The 22,235-nt window shown below is 42.3% G+C and overlaps 3 pseudogenes across 3 annotated transcripts; all 3 read left to right on the forward strand.

The window, feature by feature from the left end:
- The first annotated feature begins 1,400 nt into the window (after nucleotides 1-1,400).
- Nucleotides 1,401-2,062, forward strand: LOC311316009 (transcription factor HES-5-like; annotated as a pseudogene). Its single transcript has 2 exons — nucleotides 1,401-1,525; nucleotides 1,640-2,062. The product of its transcript is annotated as a transcription factor HES-5-like (transcript).
- A 3,899-nt stretch (nucleotides 2,063-5,961) lies between these two features.
- On the forward strand, nucleotides 5,962-6,999 carry LOC311316010 (transcription factor HES-5-like; annotated as a pseudogene). Its single transcript has 3 exons — nucleotides 5,962-6,086; nucleotides 6,201-6,426; nucleotides 6,838-6,999. The product of its transcript is annotated as a transcription factor HES-5-like (transcript).
- Nucleotides 7,000-19,938: 12,939 nt separating this feature from the next.
- LOC311316470 (transcription factor HES-5-like) lies at nucleotides 19,939-20,600 on the forward strand (annotated as a pseudogene). The gene is made up of 2 exons: nucleotides 19,939-20,063; nucleotides 20,178-20,600. The product of its transcript is annotated as a transcription factor HES-5-like (transcript).
- The last annotated feature ends 1,635 nt before the right edge of the window (nucleotides 20,601-22,235 follow it).

The raw sequence follows: 22,235 nt of genomic DNA on the forward strand, positions 1-22,235 counted from the left end.
GTCAGCTAAATTAATGTAATGTAATGTAATATCAAGATTGTGAAGCTCTCTCGCACCTTCTCTTTCCCTACATCTCTCTCTCTCCCTCTCTGTCTCTCCATGTTTCTCTATCCAGATATTTATGATTGTGAGAGTTTAATAGCAGTGAATTGAGAAATCATATTTTAATTCATGCAGGACTTATAGACCTACTACAGAGGAGAGCTTACCATTTTTAGGAAGAGTTACCGATCACAACAGGTGAAACACAATAAAAATGGTTGGAATTATATATATTTTATAATATAAAATCTATAGCCATTTTCTCACATGTCTTGTGTAACCTTGATGTATCTGAATCCATGTTTACAGTGATAATTAGCCTGTAGCATCAGCCAGTGGTGTTCTTTCCCTCCAGATGGTCTGTGACGTCAGGCTCTGTCTATAGTTCAACACAGAGCCCATAGCCGTCACTAAAGGTCCATTCAGTGTCCTGAGCAGCCTTTGTAGTGCATTGATCCCTGGCACAGGACTCAGTGTGGGAAACTCAGAGCAGCTCTCTACTCACACTGAACACCAGAACACATCTGCTACATCTGGACATCAACATGGCCAGCACATCACCCTTAAATAAACAATATTACTGACTTTACAGACGCCTGACTACACCAGAGCAGTATCAACATTATAAAATAAAATGCATTTTGAAAAATGTCCTCACACTTATAATAACCCAGTGGGATTGTATGGTCCCTTTAAAGTAAAGACTTCATTTTGATATTCAGTTCATAAAATTAAGAGTGTATCAGTATACATTTTCTCAGAGCTACATAAGTACAGTATCGACATTAAACAAATATTTGATTAAAATGCAGAAATATAGAATTAAATACATTTTGAAAATTTGCAACACTGATAATAACCCAAGGGTAATGTATGGTCTCTTGAAAGTAAAGGTATCATTTTGATGTTCACTTCATCTAATTAAGAGACCAATGACCATTTTCTCAGAGCTTGTATCTGAATCTCACATATCTCAATACAACGATACCCATCAAAGGGCCTTTTTCTTAATGCAGTGAGATCTTTTCCCAGTCTCACAGGTGTGTGTAAATGATGAGCGTGTGCTCTGTCAGAGTCATTGATCTGACCATCAGGCTGCATATCTGCTCTCTTTACAGGGTCACCACTTTCCCAGATTCACACAGCACTCTGGGAGTCTCTCTCCATCAGCCCTCAGCCCTCCACCTGTTCCCCTGAGACGTGACCATTGTCCCCCAGCAATAAGAACACTGAGCATGTGGCAGCTCCACATTCCCCATTGTCCTCCCAGCTCTCCCATTGGCTACATACTGTGAGAAACTCCAACTAGCCCAAGACCCACACATTCACATGGAGATGTGGGACTATATATAGGAGGGATGAAGCCACTAGAAATCACATTCACTCTACACAGAGACCTCTACAGCACAGAGATCCAGCCATGGCTCCTACAATCACTTCAGCAAGAACCTACTCTGAGGAGCACCTGACTCTCACCAACAAGGTACATTGAAGACCCACCGGATATTTAAACTTTGAATGTTAAATCATTATTATCTTCATTAATGTTCCTCTTCAGAATTAGTTTATTAATGTGTTTCCTCTTCTCTTTCTGCAGCTAAGAAAGCCACTGGTTGAGAAGTTACGCAGAGATCGTATCAACAGCAGCATTGAGCAGCTCAAGTCTCTCCTGGAGCCAGAGCTCCACAACCAGCAGCCTGACTCCAAGCTGGAGAAAGCTGACATCCTGGAGATGACAGTTTGCTTCCTGAGACGCCTGCAACCAATCAGCTCCTCCTCCTGCTCAGCAGCTGCCAATCAGGGATACTCCAGGTGCTTCCAAGAGATGGTGCACTTCCTGTCCAAGGAGGATGTGAAGACAGAGTCCCAGAGAAGACTGCTGAGACACTTCCAGAGCCTGCAGTCATCCTCTGATAAGAACAGGAGGGAGAATGACCTGCCTCAGCTGAGCTCCACAGCCCAGCAAAGCATCAGTAAAGAGAAGAGTCCAGCCAACAGCGCCCTCTGGAGGCCCTGGTAGAGAACTACAGACTGGAGCTCCACATCCAGACAAACCCATATGACCATGTTGGTCAGAGTTGAACTTTAAGCCAAAGACAAAACACTTCAAATGGGAAGAAATTTTTATCCTTTAAAGAAACGTAATAATGCCATTAGGTATTGAAACTATGCTTTTGTAGGAAAGATATTACATTTATTGAATTCTACACTTCCTGAGTGTTAAGATAGCAGAGAACAGATATAATAAGCATGTTCAATGATTCATGTTTTGTTTTTGTGTTGAATCGATGATCAATATGATCAAAATGGGCATTCATACACCAATCTCTCTGAGATTTCCTTTGACTGATCTGTTCTAAGGTCAACACCTTGATTTATATCATATTATTTTATCTAATCTAAAAAATCATTATTGATATGTTAATGCTCCATGGGGGATGTAATACTGAGATTAGAGTGATTATCTTCTGAGAAGTTTGCATCATGCAGTTGATGTTCTAATGTAGGCTTAAGCTGTATAGTAGCATCACTGTTCCTCCATGAGGATTATCCACCCAAACTGGGCGTCCCTTTACTATTACTCTGTGATTATTATCTGTTTGAAGATCACAGGATTGTTATGATTAAGAAATATTTTGCATAATTTTTGAATATGTGTGCCGGAAAGAGAAAACTATTTTCTCTGTAAAACTCCTGTTTATGTGAAACAGATCCATGTGTCTTTTATAAAGACATGCCTTTCAATGTCTTTCCTCTACTCTGTTAGAGTACCATGTGTCTTTTATGAAGAGAGTTGTTCAATGTCTATCCTCTACTCTGTTAGAGTATCATGTGTCTTTTATTAAGACAGTTGTTCAATGTCTATCCTCTACTCTGTTAGAGTACCATGTGTCTTTTATAAAGACAGTTGTTCAATGTCTTTCCTCTACTCTGTTAGAGTACCATGTGTCTTTTATAAAGGCAGTTGTTCAATGTCTATCTTCTACTCTGTTAGAGTATCATGTGTCTTGGAGATGTGTCCAAGTTCTGTTGTGATGATGTTTCATCATCCTACTTGCCTCAAATTGAGGTTTTTAAATCCAAAACAATGAGACTCTCTGAGTCAGGTTGAATAAACAAAAGCAATCAAATGCATTTCTCTGGTCTTTTGCATTATTAGGCTCATCATCACTGTAGTAAAGTGTCTAATCGAGATGTTATTGTTGATACAGTAGATTAACTAACCAGGTAATTATCTACATAGGTGTTTCTCCACTCAAAAATCAAGAAACAAGGATTGCAATCTTTATAATATTACATGACATAATTGCATATTTATATAATGCAAAGTATCCATATTGATTTATATTGATGCATATTTCATACTGTTAGATATAGCCAAAGTGAGATCACAAAATGCATATTACGTGAAGGAATCTCTTCTCTTACAATGGTATTTAGTTAATTACTGTGTGACAAGTTTTAATATTTTAGCCTGTGATTTGGATCTGAAGAATGTCATTTAAATAATTTCAGGAATTTGCTGATTTTAAATAGTAATTTTGTTCAAAACAGTTTAGAGCTACTGTTTCCCTCCTCAATAATGAGGTCACACGCCATAGTTAATGTGAAGTGCAGTAAGACACACTTCTATTGTTCCCTCACTGAACGTCATGAATGGACAGAGTGTGGGAAACCAAGGAGAACTCCCTCACAGACCCCCTGTGGGACAATAGATGAAGACACCTACCCTGGGGGTCAGAGGTCAGGGAGGGCTCTGGCCATCTTATATGTCACAAAGTATATTTTCAATAATCCGATACATTTATTAAAAATACACAAAAATCATTTTGAGGTGCTTCAAACTGTATTCATGTCTGAGATTAGTGTGATACCAGTTATAATTTCTCTCATGTTTACTTGACCTGTGTTCCAACCAGATTATAGCTGAAAAGAATGAAACTGCTTCTCTGTTAAACAGGACTGTGAAAATAATCAGGATGGATCAAATAGGCAAAACTAAACTGTTTTTCATAATTAATTGCTGGGTTAAGAGCAACTCAAAGTAAAATATATTCTGCTATAGCCCCAAGGAAGTCTGTTACTTGCAAGAGAAGTCTGCTATGACCCTTCAATACAGTACACTAATGGTCTGATTAAGATTTTCACTAAATATGTTCAAACAAACAGCTTGAGCTCAATTCTCTAAATACTGAGTATTTATTTGTAGCCAAACAAAACTATGTACGTGATGAGGTTTACCCAGACGGGCTCGTTGGGAACTGCTTGTGTGGGGATGAATTATCATTTAACAAGGCACACGTCTATTGTTCAGTGGAAGCTCTCTCAATGGGCAGAGTGTGGGAAAGCTCTGGAGAGCAGAGTCACAGATCAGTGTCATTAGCATCCTCAGTCCCACCAGCACCTGACTGTGTCCCTGGGGAATTGGCACACTTTAGGAGGGGAAATAAACATGATGCAGGAAAGACTATAAGCCTGTGGTTAGTATCCTCAGTCCCATCAGCACCTGGACCTGTATTTTTAGTTTGCTACTCTTGCACTTTGCCTTCAGCTCTAGATCATGCTCTTAGTCACTTGTTTGAGAAAGAAGATGCACTTGTGAGTTCTGGCTAGTGGTAGCACTCTGACTTTTACTATATTAAATGCAATTGGTGCAAGTCACTTTGGATAAAAGACACTTTGGATAAAAATGTCAGCTAAATGAATGTAATGTAATGTAATATCAAGATTGTGAAGCTCTCTCGCACCCTCTCTTTCCCTACATCTCTCTCTCTCTCTCTCTCTTTGTCTCTCCATGTTTCTCTATCCAGTTATTTAGGATTGTGAGAGTTTAATAGCAGTGAATTAAGAAATCATATTTTTATTCATGCAGGCCTTATAGACCTACTACAGAGGAGAGCTTACCATTTTTAGGAAACGTTACTGATCACAACAGGCGAAACACAATAAAAATGCTTTGAATTATATATATTTTATATTATAAAATCTATAGCCATTTTCTCACGTCTTGTGTAACCTTGATGTATCTGAATCCATGTTTACAGTGATAATTAGCCTGTAGCATCAGCCAGTGGTGTTCTTTCCCTCCAGATGGTCTGTGACGTCAGGCTCTGTCTATAGTTCAACACAGAGCCCATAGCCGTCACTAAAGGTCCACTTAGTGTCCTGAGCAGCCTTTGTAGTGCATTGATCACTGGCACAGGACTCAGTGTGGGAAACTCAGAGCAGCTCTCTACTCACACTGACCACCAGAACACATCTGCTACATCTGGACATCAATATGGCCAGGACATCACCCTTAAATAAACAATATTACTGAGTTAACAAACCCCTGACTACATCGGAGCAGTATCAACATTAAACATATTTTAAAAAGCAGAAATGTAGAATGAAATACATTTTGGAATTTTGCACCACTGATGATAACCCAAGGGTAATGTATGGTCTCTTGAAAGTAAATATGTTATTTTGATGTTCACTTCATCTAGATCAATGACCATTTTCTCAGAGCTTGTATCTGAATCTCACATATATCAATACAACGAAACCCATGAAAGGGCCTTTTTCTTAATGCAGTGAGATCTTTTCCCAGTCTCACACGTGTGTGTAAATGATGAGCGTGTGCTCTGTCAGAGTCATTGATCTGACCATCAGGCTGCATATCTGCTCTCTTTACAGGGTCACCACTTTCCCAGATTCACACAGCACTCTAGGAGTCTCTCTCCATCAGCCCTCAGCCCTCCACCTGTTCCCCTGAGACGTGACCATTGTCCCCCAGCAATAAGAACACTGAGCATGTGGCAGCTCCACATTCCCCATTGTCCTCCCAGCTCTCCCATTGGCTACAGACTGTGAGAAACTCCAACCAGCCCAAGACCCACACATTCACATGGAGATGTGGGACTATATATAGGAGGGATGAAGCCACTAGAAATCACATTCACTCTACACAGAGACCTCTACAGCACAGAGATCCAGCCATGGCTCCTACAATCACTTCAGCAAGAACCTACTCTGAGGAGCACCTGACTCTCACCAACAAGGTACATTGAAGACCCACCGGATATTTAAACTATGAATGTTAAATCATTATTATCTTCATCAATGTTCCTCTTCACAATTAGGTTATTAATGTCTTCTTTCTTCTCTTTCTGCAGCTAAGAAAGCCACTGGGTGAGAAGTTACGCAGAGATCGTATCAACAGCAGCTCAAGTCTCTCCTGGATCCAGAGATCCACATCCTGCAGCCTGACTCCAAGCTGGAGAAAGCCGACATCCTGGAGATGACAGTTTGCTTCCTGTTTCCACCTCCTGCTCAGCAGCTGCCAATCAGGGATACTCCAGGTGTGTCCAAGAGATGGTGCACTTCCTGTCCAAGGAGGATGTGAAGACAGAGGCTGCGTTCCGAATCGCCTACTACCCTACTATATAGTATGCCAAAACAGAATGTAGTATGTCCCAATACATAGTATGCCACATGCAGTATGGCAAAAGTACCAGGATGACCTACTACATCCGGTCGTATTTTGCAGTATGCACGCCAGCAGGCTTTTCTGGCTATTCTGACCCACAATCCTTTGCGCAGCGGTAATGTGCGTCACATGCGCGAGTTGACAGCTGTAGACGAATGTCGCGTTATGGACAGCGACGGATGTGGGCTAATTTCAAGGCGCAATGTTATGACAAGGTAGTATGTCCCAATTGGATGCCTACTGCTTGCAAAGTACGTACTTTCTAAGGGCAGCTGTAGTAGGTACTGGTAGTAAGAAGTAGAAGTATGCGATTCGGAACGCAGCCAGAGTCCCAGAGAAGACTGCTGAGACACTTCCAGAGCCTGCAGTCATCCTCTGATAAGAACAGGAGGGACAGTGATCTTCCTCAGCTGAGCTCCACAGCCCAGCACAGCATCAGTAAAGAGAAGAGTCCAGCCAACAGCGCCCTCTAGAGGCCCTGGTAGAGAACTACAGACTGGAGCTCCATATCCAGACAAACCCATATGACCATGTTGGTCAGAGTTGAACTTCAAGCCAAGGACAAAACTCTTCAAATTTGAAGAAATTGTTCTTCTTCAGAAGGTTAATAATGCCATTAGGTATTGAAAATATACTTTTGTAGTAAAGATATTACATTTATTGAATACCACACTTCCTGAGTGTTAAGAAATTAGAGAACGGATATAATAAGCATGTTCGATGATTCATGTTTTGTTGTGTTGAATCAATGATCAATATGATCAAAATGGGCATTCATACACCAATCTCTCTGAGATTTCCTTTGACTGATCTGTTCTAAGGTCAACATCTTGATTTATATCATAATTTTATCTAATCCAAAATATCATTATTGATATGTTAATTCTCCATTGTGGATGTAATACTGAGATTAGAGTGATTATCTTCTGAGAAGTTTGCATCATGCAGTTAATGTTCTAATGTAGGCTTGAGCTGTATAGTAGCATCACTGTTCCTCCATGAGGATTATCCACCCAAACTGGGCGTCCCTTTACTATTACTCTGTGATTATTATCAATTGATCTGTTTGAAGATCACAGGATTGTTATGAATAGGAAATATTTTGCATAATTTTGAATATGTGTGCTGGAAAGAGAAAACTATTTTCTCTGTAAAACTCCTGTTAATGTGAAACAGATCCATGTGTCTTTTATAAGGACATGCCTTTCAATGTCTTTCCTCTACTCTGTTAGAGTATCATGTGTCTTTTATAATGACAGTTGTTCAATGTCTATCCTCTACTCTGTTAGAGTACCTTGTGTCTTGGAGATGTGTCCAAGTTCTGTTGTGATGATGTTTCATTATCCTACCTGCCTCAAATTGAGGTTTTTAAATCCAAAAGAATGAGACTCTCTGAGAGTCAGGTTGAATAAACAAAAGCAATCAAATGCATTTCTCTGATATTTTGCATTATTAGGCTCATCATCACTGTAGTGAAGTGTCTAATCAAGATGTTATTGTTGATACAGTAGATGAACTAATCAGGTAGTTATCTGTGTAGGTTTTTCTCCACTCAAAAATAACTAAAAAATCTGGCAATTATTATAATATTATATAACAGAATGGTGTGACGCCCACTATAAGTGTGGTCACATTTATGTATTTATAAGTTTTCTTCTCTTTTGATAAACAATTGCTAGTCAGCCAAGATTATTTGGATTCATTGGTGCTGGTTGTGCCCAGGTGTGGCGCTGTGAGACTAGGTGCATTTCCTGTCAGCACGCAACTCACGTTATACTTTCGTTGCCATCCTCTCCCGCTCATTCCTTTGTAAGGCATTGACGGAGCAACATCGCTTTGTCGTCCCAACTCATTATTTCCTGTCATTACAGGTGAGCAGTGTACACAAGCACTATACATGTATCTAAACACCATTAAAACATGGTTAGTTAAGTTTGTCTGAGTGAATAGTGATTTTCGGAATGGCTGAACTGATGGATAGCTTTTGGAGACCACCCCTCGTCTGAATCGGCGCTGTGGACAATGTGATTTTGCTAGCTCCCGTAGTTCGTATTTTCTACCAGAAGGCTCCTGGCAATTAAAGATGCTATTGTATGTCTGAATCTATGTCTGTGAATGTTCTAGTTAGGACTATGATTCATGAGAAACATAATGAAAAGTTCGTTCATTAATATTAGGATAAAAACCCCTTTGGTTAGCCTGTTAGGATAGAGATGTTATGGTTAGGTCCAGTAATGTTGTTGTTAAGGTACATAGTAATTAGATAGCGGTTTAAGTAGTCTGGTCAAGTCTATTACCACCACAGTGGGTAAATGATGAATGTATGTGTGAATGTAAATGTGATGAATGTATCTCACAGGATATGTCCACGTACAAGGTGCAATGAGATAGTATAGGGTATCAATTTAGACATAGCATAAGGTATTTAGACAGAGTGAACTAGTTTGTATACAAGATACAATGAGATAGTATAGGATATCAATTTAGACATAGCATAGAGTATCTATTTGGCATAGAGTGAACATATCAAACATAATATTTTGATACAGTAGGTTAATGTACTGATGATGGTGATGACTCTTTATAGATATTTTGTATAAGAATAATTGGGAGGACCAAAGACTGACTTTTGCACTTGATGAGATCTTTAATAAATGTGGGATTCCTTTTTAAGGCATTGACGGAGCAACAACACTTTGTCGTCCCGACTCATTATTTCCTGTCATTACAGGCATTTTATCTGGGTACGTTGGCCCCACCCCTGGGGCCTGTAACAGATCATGGGGGCTCGTCCGGGATCGGCGCCACCTGCTGGTTGGGAGCTGATCCAGTGAACCATAACCGTGACCAAGCGAGAACAGAGGCTTTGTTCCAGTGGCTCATGTCAACCAAGACTAAGCAAGAGCTGGTGTAACATCTGTGATCCTGAACCCTGGAACTTTGTTACCATGTCGGACGACGGAAGGAAGAACCTGGTTCGTGAGATCAGGAGGGGCCTGCTTGACCTATCGGCTAAGGAACTGTTCGAAATCGCCAAATCCGTGGGTCCAGTACCAGATAGAGATCCATCACAGCTTGAAGTAGGTGATGAGGATGATTGTCTTGATTACATTAATGGTTTCATGTGTAGTAAGTCTCTCCTTGAATCTGAAGATATGGGAATGGTTGTATTGTTGGTTTTGAATGATGCTATTACTTCTGCTATCCAGACCCATAATGTAGCCATTACAACATCTGTGAGCACAGATATACCTACTGAACCACCATCCATACACTCTCCACATACTCCTAAATCTCTCCAAAAAATCCTAAATCTCCACAGTCCACCACGACTGACAACTCAGACAACCATGGCTAGTGTTGTACATGACATTTCAGAGGTTGAGCATCAGCAGCTGCTTCTTAGGTACGAGGAGCTAGGTAGACAACTCCGGCAGTGTAAAGTTGCTACTGCACCACACTCTATGCAGCCAGTAGAACATGCCGTTCCAGCTAATAACCCACCACACATTGTCAGCCAGCCCACCTCCTTACACATCGCCAATCAGTCTGCACCCCTTCACTTAAACCCTGAGTCTGCACCGTCACCATTCATCCACCAGGCGGCGCCACACCAGGCACAGGAGAGAGTGATCTCCATACAAGACCTTTTCGCAAATTCAAGATACAAGGGGGGCAAATCGACGATAATACATCAGACATCAGCTATAACAATCTCTGCAGACAAATAGAAGAGGGAGTAAGACAACACTTCAGCAATACTGAGATAGTGAGAGGTGTGCTTAGGATACTGAAACCAGGAACTTTCAAAGACATGCTCATGAACAACGATGACATGACGGTAACCGAGCTCAAGGGCTTCCTCCAATCACATTTAGGGGAAAAGAACAGTACAGAACTAGTCCAAGAGTTTATGTGCACTCAACAAAAGGAAAATGAGACTCCGCAACAATTCCTGTACCGAGTGATAGGACTAAAACAACGGATTCTCTTCACATCAAAACAAGCTGACGGGGGAATAAAATATCATACAGACACAGTCCAGGATGTATTCCTACACACTGTCTATCAAGGAATAGGACAGAAACACAATGACCTCCGCAGGCAACTGAAACCACTACTCACAAGCAGGACGGTTACTGACGAGACCATACTGAGACAAGTAATGAAGTTGACAAGCGACGAAAGCGAAAGGCAGCGGAGGCTAGGGGCCACACCCCGCCAAAGACACACACACGCCCACGGTGCACAAGTTGAGGCAGAGTCACCCACAATCTCTAGTGTGCATAAAGAGAACCCTGAACGAAAAAAACAAAATGACACCATACAGCAACTAACCGAGAAGGTAGAAGCACTCACCAAAATTGTAGAGTCATTGAGGCTGCCAGTACAACCGATACAGTCAGTGCCGACCGGCCAGCAATCTACTCACACGCAGGGATCACCAGTACAGAGGAGGGAGAGACCATACGGCTGCCCAAAATGTGTCGAACAGAACCGCACAGACTGTAACCACTGTTTCGCATGCGGTGATGAGGGCCACAGAGCTGTGGGTTGCTTGAAGAAAACTAAGCAGCAGGGAAACGGGGGTCGGTCATTGTGGAGGGACAGACAGTGATCGGGTGTCATCAACAGTCCCAGTCTAGAAGTGCCTATGGGTTAGAGGTTTCAGACTGTACACAGGCCTCACTAGGGAGGGTCATGGGCAACTGTAGTGTAACCAAGAGACACAGACAACAACATACTGAAGATAGAACATCATCAGACCCACCAAGTGTTGAAAATGAACAGCTCGCTAATCTCATAGGACGGAAAGCTCTGATAAAATGTAACCTTAATGGCATCGCAGTTAGTGCTTTACTGGATACAGGCGCCCAAGTCAGCATTGTGGATCGAGTGTGGAAAGACAAATACCTACCCAGCCTTCCTGTCAGACAGACCACTGAACTCATTGAAGGTGAGGGAAACCTCGAAGTGTTTGCAGTCAGCGGAGACCTCATACCATTTGATGGTTGGGTTGCTTTAACTGTGAATCTACCAGGAACCGAGGACCCAGCTTTGTCGATCAATGTCCCCTTTTTAGTGAGCCGCCATCCCATTGACAGACCATTGCTTGGGTTCAATATTCTTGAGGAGTTAATCCAGGGGCAACCAGGACGACTCATACCTACCATCGTTAACCTCCTGTGTACGGCCATCGCAGTTCCAAATGACCGAGCCAAGAACACAGTGAACTTCGTGCAGACTAAACAAGCATCTGTGCAGCAGGGACGTCTGAGGATTGGCGAAAAGGACAGAGTGATCCTCGCGTGCCAAACAGCTTGGGTAAAGTTTAAAGTCCCACCAAGCCTTGAACTGGGTGACTCCCTGGTGTTGTTCGAGCCTGATGAGACCAGTGTGCTACTGGAGGAGCTGGATGTGGGTGCAGGCTTGCTGGAGGTCCAGAATGAGAAGGCTCCATATGTAGCAGTACCTGAAGGAAACCACACCAAGCACGACATCACCCTGTCACGTAAAGCTGTCATCGGGAGTATTCAGCCCATTGGCCGGATCATCGAAACTGACTCACCTGACCAAGGAAGGCCTAATAGAATGTCCACAGTACAGCCACGTCACCTGTTAACTCACGTCCAACAGAGTCACGGTGGCACCCACCCATCGATCTAAGTCATCTCGAAGAAGAACAGTGAGAGGCGGTGAAAATGATGCTTTATGAGGAGTCAGCAGCTTTTGCTAAAGACAGTGATGACATCGGCTGTATCCCAAGTTTGCAGATGACACCACGTCAAAGACGAGACTCCTATACAAAGAGCATACACCTCAGTCCCAAAACCTTTGTTCAAGGAGGTAAAGGATTACATCCAAGACCTGCTGGCAAAAGGTTGGGTAGTGAAGTCTAAGTCTCCATACTCTGCTCCTGTGGTGTGCGTCCGTAAGAAGGACGGTTCACTTAGGCTTTGTATCGACTACCGCCTACTGAACCAGAAGACCACCCCAGACAGGCACCCCCTACCCAGAATTAATGATCTGATCGACACTCTGGGGGGACACAAGTGGTTCAGCATCCTGGATCAAGGGAAAGCTTACCACCAAGGCTTTATGGCTGAAGGTTCCAGACACCTTACAGCATTTATAACACCATGGGGATTATACGAATGGGTAAGGATCCCATTTGGGTTGTCCAACGCGCCTGCGGCATTCCAGAGGAGTATGAAGGAGATGTTAGGCTCCCTCAGAGACGAATGTTGTATCCCCTACCTTGATGACGTGCTTTGCTTTGCAGAATCCTTTGAACAGCACGTGGAAGGAGTCCGTAACGTCTTGAGAGCACTGCAACGACATGGTGTGAAACTTAGACCGGAGAAATGTGAACTGTTTCGCCGAGAAGTCAGATATGTGGGCCGCCTTGTATCTGCAGAAGGGGTGAGAGTCGACCCGAAAGACCTTGAAGCTGTCCTGGCCCTCAAGGACAAGACTCCACGGACTATCGGTGATGTAAGAAGGCTCTTGGGGTTCCTTAGCTACTACCATAGTTTCACCCAGGACTTCTACAGGATCGCTTAACCAATCTACGAGCTTTTACAAGTGAAGCATGGAACGTCTCCCGACACACCCCAGCAAAGGAAAACCAAAGGGCTGCAGTTATCTTCCAGGACTCCTGTGGAATGGACGGGTGAACATCAGGCAACATTGGAGCAACTGGTGGAGGCACTGGCTAACCCACCAGTGCTTTCATACCCAGACTTCAACCTACCCTTCACACTCCACACAGACGCATCAGAGAAGGGCCTCGGGGCAGTCCTCTATCAACACCAAGATGGAAGGTTGAGAGTTATTGGGTATGGTTCCAGGACTCTAAGGCCCAATCCCAAACCACCCCCTACCCACTCCCACTCCACCACCGAGTGTCCCTCCAAATGAATTGTCACTCGCAGCTGTGGAGGGCACTCTCAATCGAGGGGGAGGGTATATAAATTAAATTTCCATTTAATGGAAAGCCAAATGTGGGATGGACTCCCCACTCCACCGGAACCGACCGGGACATGGCCGTCACCATGGCATGTTTAGGTGATTTATGGGAAGAATGTTTAGGATTTATAATACAAATATAAATCACTATAATTAAATCCATGTATGATGAGAAATGGTCAAAAGTCCAAACGGAAATATGTTTTTTCAAATGAACTCTAACTAAATGAATACTATAACACTATCGGCCATCATTGGGTTGGGGATTTGTCAGACTTCCGCTTTAACATCAAATATCGACCAGGAAAACTGAACATCGATGCTGAGACCCTGTCCCGTGTCCCACTTGACATCAACGTTTATGTTGCCGTGTGCACTGAAGAACTGTCTCAGGATGTTGTGAATGCTGCCTGGGAAGGGGGTAAAGCAGCCCAGAAGAAAGATGTAGCCTGGGTGGCAGTACTTAACCTCTCTGCTGAAGCCAACCAGAAATCTTGTGCACTACCCACGATCACTCATGAGGAGCTTGTCAAGGCTCAGCAAGAAGATGTGGCCATCGGAGAAAACATCAAACTCAAGGAAGCCAATGCCGTGCTACATCGGGACACAGTGAAGACCGTGAGTGGACCCTCGCGGAAGCTTCTGCATGAGTGGTGTAAACTACACCTGGAGAACGGACTCTTGTATAGACGGACCACGGGAAGACGGCAGCTCGTTCTTCCAGCCAAATACAAGCAGACAGTCTTGAAACACCTACATGACGACATGGGGCATGTAGGCACCGAACGAGTCCTGGGTTTGGCAAGGGAGAGGTTCTACTGGACGTATATGAAGCGAGAAATTGAGGAGTACATCACCAGGAAATGTCCCTGCATAAAACAAAAAAAACCTACAACACATGTTCGAGCACCAATGGGAAGTATCACATCTAACTCACCCTTGGAACTCGTATGCATCGACTACTTGCATCTCGAAACCAGCAGAGGCGGATATGAGTATATCCTAGTGGTAGTGGATCATTTCACCAGATTTGCGCAGTGTTATCCAACAAAGAATAAGTCCGGGCGGACAGCTGCAGAGAGCGCCTCTTTAATGACTTCATTCCCCGTTTGGGATACCCTGGAAAACTCCATCACGACCAAGGCCGCGAATTTGAGAACGAGCTCTTCCACACTCTCCGACAGCTGTCTGGCATTGCGCACTCAAGAACGTCACCATACCACCCTCAGGGCAACCCTGCTGAGAGGTTCAATCGAACACTCCTACAGATGCTGCGGACACTCCAGGATAAGGAGAAAGAGCGGTGGAAGGACCACCTCCCGCAAATTGTACATGCGTACAATTGTACCCGGCATGAATCCACAGGGTACTCGCCCTTTTACCTGCTATACGGGCGCCATCCCCACCTTCCAGTGGATCTGTTGTTCGGCCTGATGGAGGAGGAAAACCCAGTCGAACACAAGGGCTATGCAGAGAAGTGGGCTGGAAGAATGAGAGAAGCCTATCGAATCGCCAACGAGAACAGTATACAGTCGAGTGCAAGGGGCAAGTCTTATTATGACCAGAAGATGAGAGGAGTAACGTACAACGAGGAGACAGAGTCCTGGTTCGGAACCTCCGTGAACGGGGAGGACCTGGCAAGCTGAGATCTTACTGGGAGAAGGCGATTTACGTGGTCAAGGAACAAGTAGCAGACAACCCAGTATATGTAGTCTACCCAGAAGCAGGAAACAAAAGTAAGACCAGGACTCTGCATCGAAACCTATTACTACTGGTAAATGACTTGCCTGTTGAAACACCCCAGCAAACTGTCAAACGCACAGGAGAGAGACAACGTATACAAAGGAACAGACAATCCCGAGACATAAGACCGCAAACTCAAAGTGATACGAGCGGCTCCGATGATGAAAGGAATACTGGTGGCTATTGGTGAAGGGTACCTACAAATGACACAGAATGGAGAGAAAGCAACACGATCCTACGGAGCCCAGCTCATGGGAGAACTTACCAAGGACTTACTGAGAGCCAACAGAGCCCAGTTAATAGGGGAACTTACAGAGAGAGACCTACGGGGATCCAACAGAGCCAAGCTCATGGGAGGACCAGTACAGTTCAAGGTCCTGTAATGGTAGAGAGACAATACCAAGGATGGAGGAGAGAAGAACAGAGATCTCCGGAGAGGCAGCTTGTGTCTGAAGACATACTTTACTAAGACATTCCAGCCGAGACAGAGTGACCATGGAGGATCTGACCGTTCGGAATGCCCCGAGAGACCCCTGTCCTCCCCTGGATTTGACACGAACCCTGAAGTTAGACGATCCACTAGGGAGAGGCGACCAAAACCAATGTTTACATACCAGTCACTTGGTCAGCCCTCACTACAGCCCCACCCAGAAGTCAACACAGTTATGACATACAGTGCACCTGAGGCGCCCTGGTGGGGTACCCCATACCACATACTACCGCCATAACAATTTACGCCCTACACACAATATCCATACCTACCGTACACCCATCCTGTACCCGCTTACTGAATACACATACTAGTGCAGACTAGTGCATAACACACACCTTATTCCTACTGATAATCCAAATTTCTAAAGAGGTTTTGTTATTTTGTAAGAGTGTTAGGAATGTCAGGAGACATTTTTTATTTTGTCAGGGAGTGTGTGACGCCCACTATAAGTGTGGTCACATTTATGTATTTATACGTTTTCTTCTCTTTTGATAAACAATTGCTAGTCAGCCAAGATTATTTGGATTCATTGGTGCTGGTTATGCCCAGGTGTGGCGCTGTGAGACTAGGTGCGTTTCCTGTCAGCACGCAACTCACGTTATACTTTCGTTGCCATCCTCTCCCGCTCATTCCTTTGTAAGGCATTGACGGAGCAACATCACTTTGTCGTCCCAACTCATTATTTCCTGTCATTACAGGTGAGCAGTGTACACAAGCACTATAAATGTATCTGAACACCATTATAACATGGTTAGTTAAGTTTGTCTGAGTGAATAGTGATTTTCGGAATGGCTGAACTGATGGATAGCTTTTGGAGACCACGTTAGCTACACCTCGTCTGAATCGGCGCTGTGGACAATGTGATTTTGCTAGCTCCCGTAGTTCGTATTTTCTACCAGAAGGCTCCTGGCAATTAAAGATGCTATTGTATGTCTGAATCTATGTCTGTGAATGTTCTAGTTAGGACTATGATTCATGAGAAACATAATAAAAAGTTTGTTCATTAATATTAGGATAAAAACCCCTTTGGTTAGCCTGTTAGGATAGAGATGTTATGGTTAGGTCCAGTAATGTTGTTGTTAAGGTACATAGTAATTAGATAGCGGTTTAAGTAGTCTGGTCAAGTCTATTACCACCACAGTGGGTAAATGATGAATGTATGTGTGAATGTAAATGTGATGAATGTATCTCACAGGATATGTCCACGTACAAGGTGCAATGAGATAGTATAGGGTATCAATTTAGACATAGCATAAGGTATTTAGACAGAGTGAACTAGTTTGTATACAAGATACAATGAGATAGTATAGTATATCAATTTAGACATAGCATAGAGTATCTATTTGGCATAGAGTGAACATATCAAACATAATATTTTGATACAGTAGGTTAATGTACTGATGATGGTGATGACTGTTTATTGATATTTTGTATAAGAATAATTTGGAGGACCAAAGACTGACTTTTGCACTTGATGAGATCTTTAATAAATGTGGGATTCCTTTGTAAGGCATTGACGGAGCAACAACACTTTGTCGACCCGACTCATTATTTCCTGTCATTACAGGCATTTTATCTGGGTACGTTGGCCCCACCCCTGGGGCCTGTAACAATGGCATATATATATAATGCAAATATTCATATTAATTTATATTGATGCATAATTCAAACTGTTAGGTATCGCCAAAGTGAGATCACAAAACGCATAGTACGTGAAGGAATCTCTTACAATGGTATTTAGTGAATCACTGTTTGACATTTTTTTGATAATTCATGAATTGTATCTGAGTGATGTCATTTAAACTATTTCAGGAATTTGCTGATCTTTGATAGTATTTTTTGTTCAAAACAGTTTAGAGCTACTGTTTACCTCCTCAATAATGAGGTCACACTCCATAGTTAATGTGAACTGCAGTAAGACACACTTCTATTGCTCCCTCACTGAACGTCATGAATGGACAGAGTGTGGGAAACCAAGGAGAACTCCCTCACAGACCCCCTGTGGGACAATAGATGAAGACACCTACCCTGGGGGTCAGAGGTCAGGGAGGGAGGGCTCTGGCCATCTAATATGTCACAAAGGATATTTTCAATAATCCGATACATTTATTCAAAATACACAAACATCATTTTGAGGAGCTTCAATCTGTATTCATGTCTAAGATTAGTGTGATACCAGTTATAATTTCTATCATGTTTACTTGACCTGTGTTCCAACCAGATTATAGCTGAAAAGAATGAAACTGCTTCTCTGTTTAACAGGACTGTGAAAATAATCAGGATAGATCAAATAGGCAAAACTAAACTGTTTTTCATAATTAATTGCTGGGTTAAGAGCAACTCAAAGTAAAATATATTCTGCTATAGCGCCAAGGAAGTCTGTTACTTGCAAGAGAAGTCTGCTATGACCCTTCAATACAGTACACTAATGGTCTGATGAAGATTTTAACTAAATATGTTAAAACAAACAGCTTGAGCTCAATTCTCTTAATACTGAGTATTTATTTGTAGCCAAACAAAACTATGTACGTGATGAGGTTTACCCAGACGGGCTCGTTGGGAACTGCTTGTGGGGATGAATTATCATTTAACTAGGCACACGTCTATTGTTCAGTGGAAGCTCTCTCAATGGGAAGAGTGTGGGAAAGCTCTGGAGAGCAGAGTCACAGATCAGTGTCATTAGCATCCTCAGTCCCACCAGCAACTGACTGTGTCTCTGGGGAATTGGCACACTTTAGGAGGGGAAACAAACATGATGCCGGAAAGACTATAAGCCTGCGGTTAGTATCCTCAGTCCCATCAGCACCTGGACCTGTATTTTTAGTTTGCTACTCTTGCACTTTGCCTTCAGCACTAGATCATGCTCTTAGTCACTTGTTTGAGAAAGAAGATGCACTTGTGAGTTCTGGCAAGTAGTAGCACACTGACTTTTTCTACATTAAATGCAATTGTTCTAAGTCGCTTTGGATAAAAGTCGCTTTGGATAAAAATGTCAGCTAAATTAATGTAATGTAATGTAATATCAAGATTGTGAAGCTCTCTCGCACCGTCTCTTTCCCTACATCTCTCTCTCTTTCTCTCTCTCGTTCTCTCCATGTTTCTCTATCGAGTTATTTATGATTGTGAGAGTTTATTATCAGTGAATTGAGAAATCATATTTTTATTCATGCAGGCCTTATAGAACTTCTACAGAGGAGAGCTTACCATTTTTAGGAAGAGTTACTGATCACAACAGGTGAAACCCAATACAAATGGTTGGAATTATATATATTTTATAATATAAAATCTATAGCCATTTTCTCACGTCTTGTGTAACCTTGATGTATCTGAATCCATGTTTACAGTGATAATTAGCCTGTAGCATCAGCCAGTGGTGTTCTTTCCCTCCAGATGGTCTGTGACGTCAGGCTCTGTCTATAGCTCAACACAGAGCCCATAGCCGTCACTAAAGGTCCATTCAGTGTCCTGAGCAGCCTTTGTAGTGCATTGATCACTGGCACAGGACTCAGTGTGGGAAACTCAGAGCAGCTCTCTACTCACACTGACCACCAGAACACATCTGCTACATCTGGACATCAACATGGCCAGCACATCACCCTTAAATAAACAATATTACTGAGTTAACAAACCACTGACTACATCGGAGCAGTATCAACATTAAACATTATTTTAAAAAGCAGAAATATAGAATGAAATACATTTTGGAATTTTGCAACACTGATGATAGCCCAAGGGTAATGTATGGTCTCTTGAAAGTAAAGATCTTATTTTGATGTTCACTTCATCTAGATCAATGACCATTTTCTCAGAGTTTGTATCTGAATCTCACATATCTCAATACAACGATACCCATGAAAGGCCCTTTTTCTTAATGCAGTGAGATCTTTTCCCAGTCTCACACGTGTGTGTAAATGATGAGCGTGTGCTCTGTCAGAGTCATTGATCTGACCATCAGGCTGCATATCTGCTCTCTTTACAGGGTCACCACTTTCCCAGATTCACACAGCACTCTAGGAGTCTCTCTCCATAAGCCCTCAGCCCTCCACCTGTTCCCCTGAGACGTGACCATTGTCCCCCAGCAATAAGAACACTGAGCATGTGGCAGCTCCACATTCCCCATTGTCCTCCCAGCTCTCCCATTGGCTACAGACTGTGAGAAACTCCAACTAGCCCAAGACCCACACATTCACATGGAGATGTGGGACTATATATAGGAGGGATGAAGCCACTAGAAATCACATTCACTCTACACAGAGACCTCTACAGCACAGAGATCCAGCCATGGCTCCTACAATCACTTCAGCAAGAACCTACTCTGAGGAGCACCTGACTCTCAACAACAAGGTACATTGAAGACCCACCGGATATTTAAACTTTGAATGTTAAATCATTATTATCTTCATTAATGTTCCTCTTCAGAATTAGTTTATTAATGTGTTTCCTCTTCTCTTTCTGCAGCTAAGAAAGCCACTGGTTGAGAAGTCACGCAGAGATCGTATCAACAGCAGCATTGAGCAGCTCAAGTCTCTCCTGAAGCCAGAGCTCCACAACCAGCAGCCTGACTCCAAGCTGGAGAAAGCCGACATCCTGGAGATGACAGTTTGCTTCCTGAGACGCCTGCAGCCAATCAGCTCCTCCTCCTGCTCAGCAGCTGCCAATCAGGGATACTCCAGGTGCTTCCAAGAGATGGTGCACTTCCTGTCCAAGGAGGATGTGAAGACAGAGTCCCAGAGAAGACTGCTGAGACACTTCCAGAGCCTGCAGTCATCCTCTGATAAGAACAGGAGGGAGAGTGACCTGCCTCAGCTGAGCTCCACAGCCCAGCACAGCATCAGTAAAGAGAAGAGTCCAGCCAACAGCGCCCTCTGGAGGCCCTGGTAGAGAACTACAGACTGGAGCTCCACATCCAGACAAACCCATATGACCATGTTGGTCAGAGTTGAACTTCAAGCCAAGGACAAAACTCTTCAAATTTGAAGAAATTGTTCTTCTTCAGAAGGTTAATAATGCCATTATTGAAACTATACTTTTGTAGGAAATATATTACATTTATTGAATACTACACTTCCTGAGTGTTAAGATAGCAGAGAACGGATATAATAAGCATGTTCAATGATTCATGTTTTGTTTTTGTGTTGAATCAATGATCAATATGATCAAAATGGGCATTCATACACCAATCTCTCTGAGATTTCCTTTGACTGATCTGTTCTAAGGTCAACACCTTGATTTATATCATATTATTTATTCTAATCTAAAATATTATTATTGATATGTTAATGCTCCATGGTGGATGTAATACTGAGATTAGAGTGATTATCTTCTGAGAAGTTTGCATCATGCAGTTGATGTTCTAATGTAGGCTTGAGCTGTATAATAGCATCACTGTTCCTCCATGAGGATTATCCACCCAAACTGGGCGTCCCTTTACTATTACTCTGTGATTATTATCAATTGATCTGTTTGAAGATCACAGGATTGTTATGATTAGGAAATATTTTGCATAATTTTGAATATGTGTGCTGGAAAGAGAAAATTATTTTCTCTGTAAAACTCCTGTTTATGTGAAACAGATCCATGTGTCTTTTATAAGGATATGCCTTTCAATGTCTTTCCTCTACTCTGTTAGAGTACCATGTGTCTTTCATAATGACAGTTGTTCAATGTCTTTCCTCTACTCTGTTAGAGTATCATGTGTCTTTTATAAAGACAGTTGTTCAATGTCTATCCTCTACTCTGTTAGAGTATCATGTGTATTTTATAAAGACAGTTGTTCAATGTCTTTCCTCTACTCTGTTAGAGTATCATGTGTCTTTTATAAAGACAGTTCTTCAATGTCTATCTTCTACTCTGTTAGAGTACCATGTGTCTTGGAGATGTGTCCAAGTTCTGTTGTGATGATGTTTCATCATCCTACCTGCCTCAAATTGAGGTTTTTAAATCCAAAACAATGAGACTATCTGAGTCAGGTTGAATAAACAAAAGCAATCAAATGCATTTTTCTGGTCTTTTGCATTATTAGGCTCATCATCACTGTAGTAAAGTGTCTAATCGAGATGTTATTGTTGATACAGTAGATGAACTAATCAGGTAATTATCTACGTAGATGTTTCTCCACTCAAAAATCAAGAAACAAGGATTGCAATCTTTGTAATATTACATGACATAATTGCATATTTATATAATGCAAAGTATCCATATTGATTTATATTGATGCATATTTCATACTGTTAGATATAGCCAAAGTGAGATCACAAAATGCATATTAAGTGAAGGAATCTCTTCTCTTACAATGGTATTTAGTTAATCACTGTTTGACAAGTTTTAGATATTTTAGCCTATGATTTGGATCTGAAGGATGTCATTTAAACAATTTCAGGAATTTGCTGATTTTAAATAGTAATTTTGTTCAAAACAGTTTAGAGCTACTGTTTTCCTCCTCAATAATGAGGTCACACTCCATAGTTAATGTGAAGTGCAGTAAGACACACTTCTATTGTTCCCTCACTGAACGTC

This window comes from Borostomias antarcticus (genome assembly GCF_949987555.1).
Source record: "Borostomias antarcticus genome assembly, chromosome: 12".
NCBI classification, from domain to species: domain Eukaryota; kingdom Metazoa; phylum Chordata; class Actinopteri; order Stomiiformes; family Stomiidae; genus Borostomias; species Borostomias antarcticus.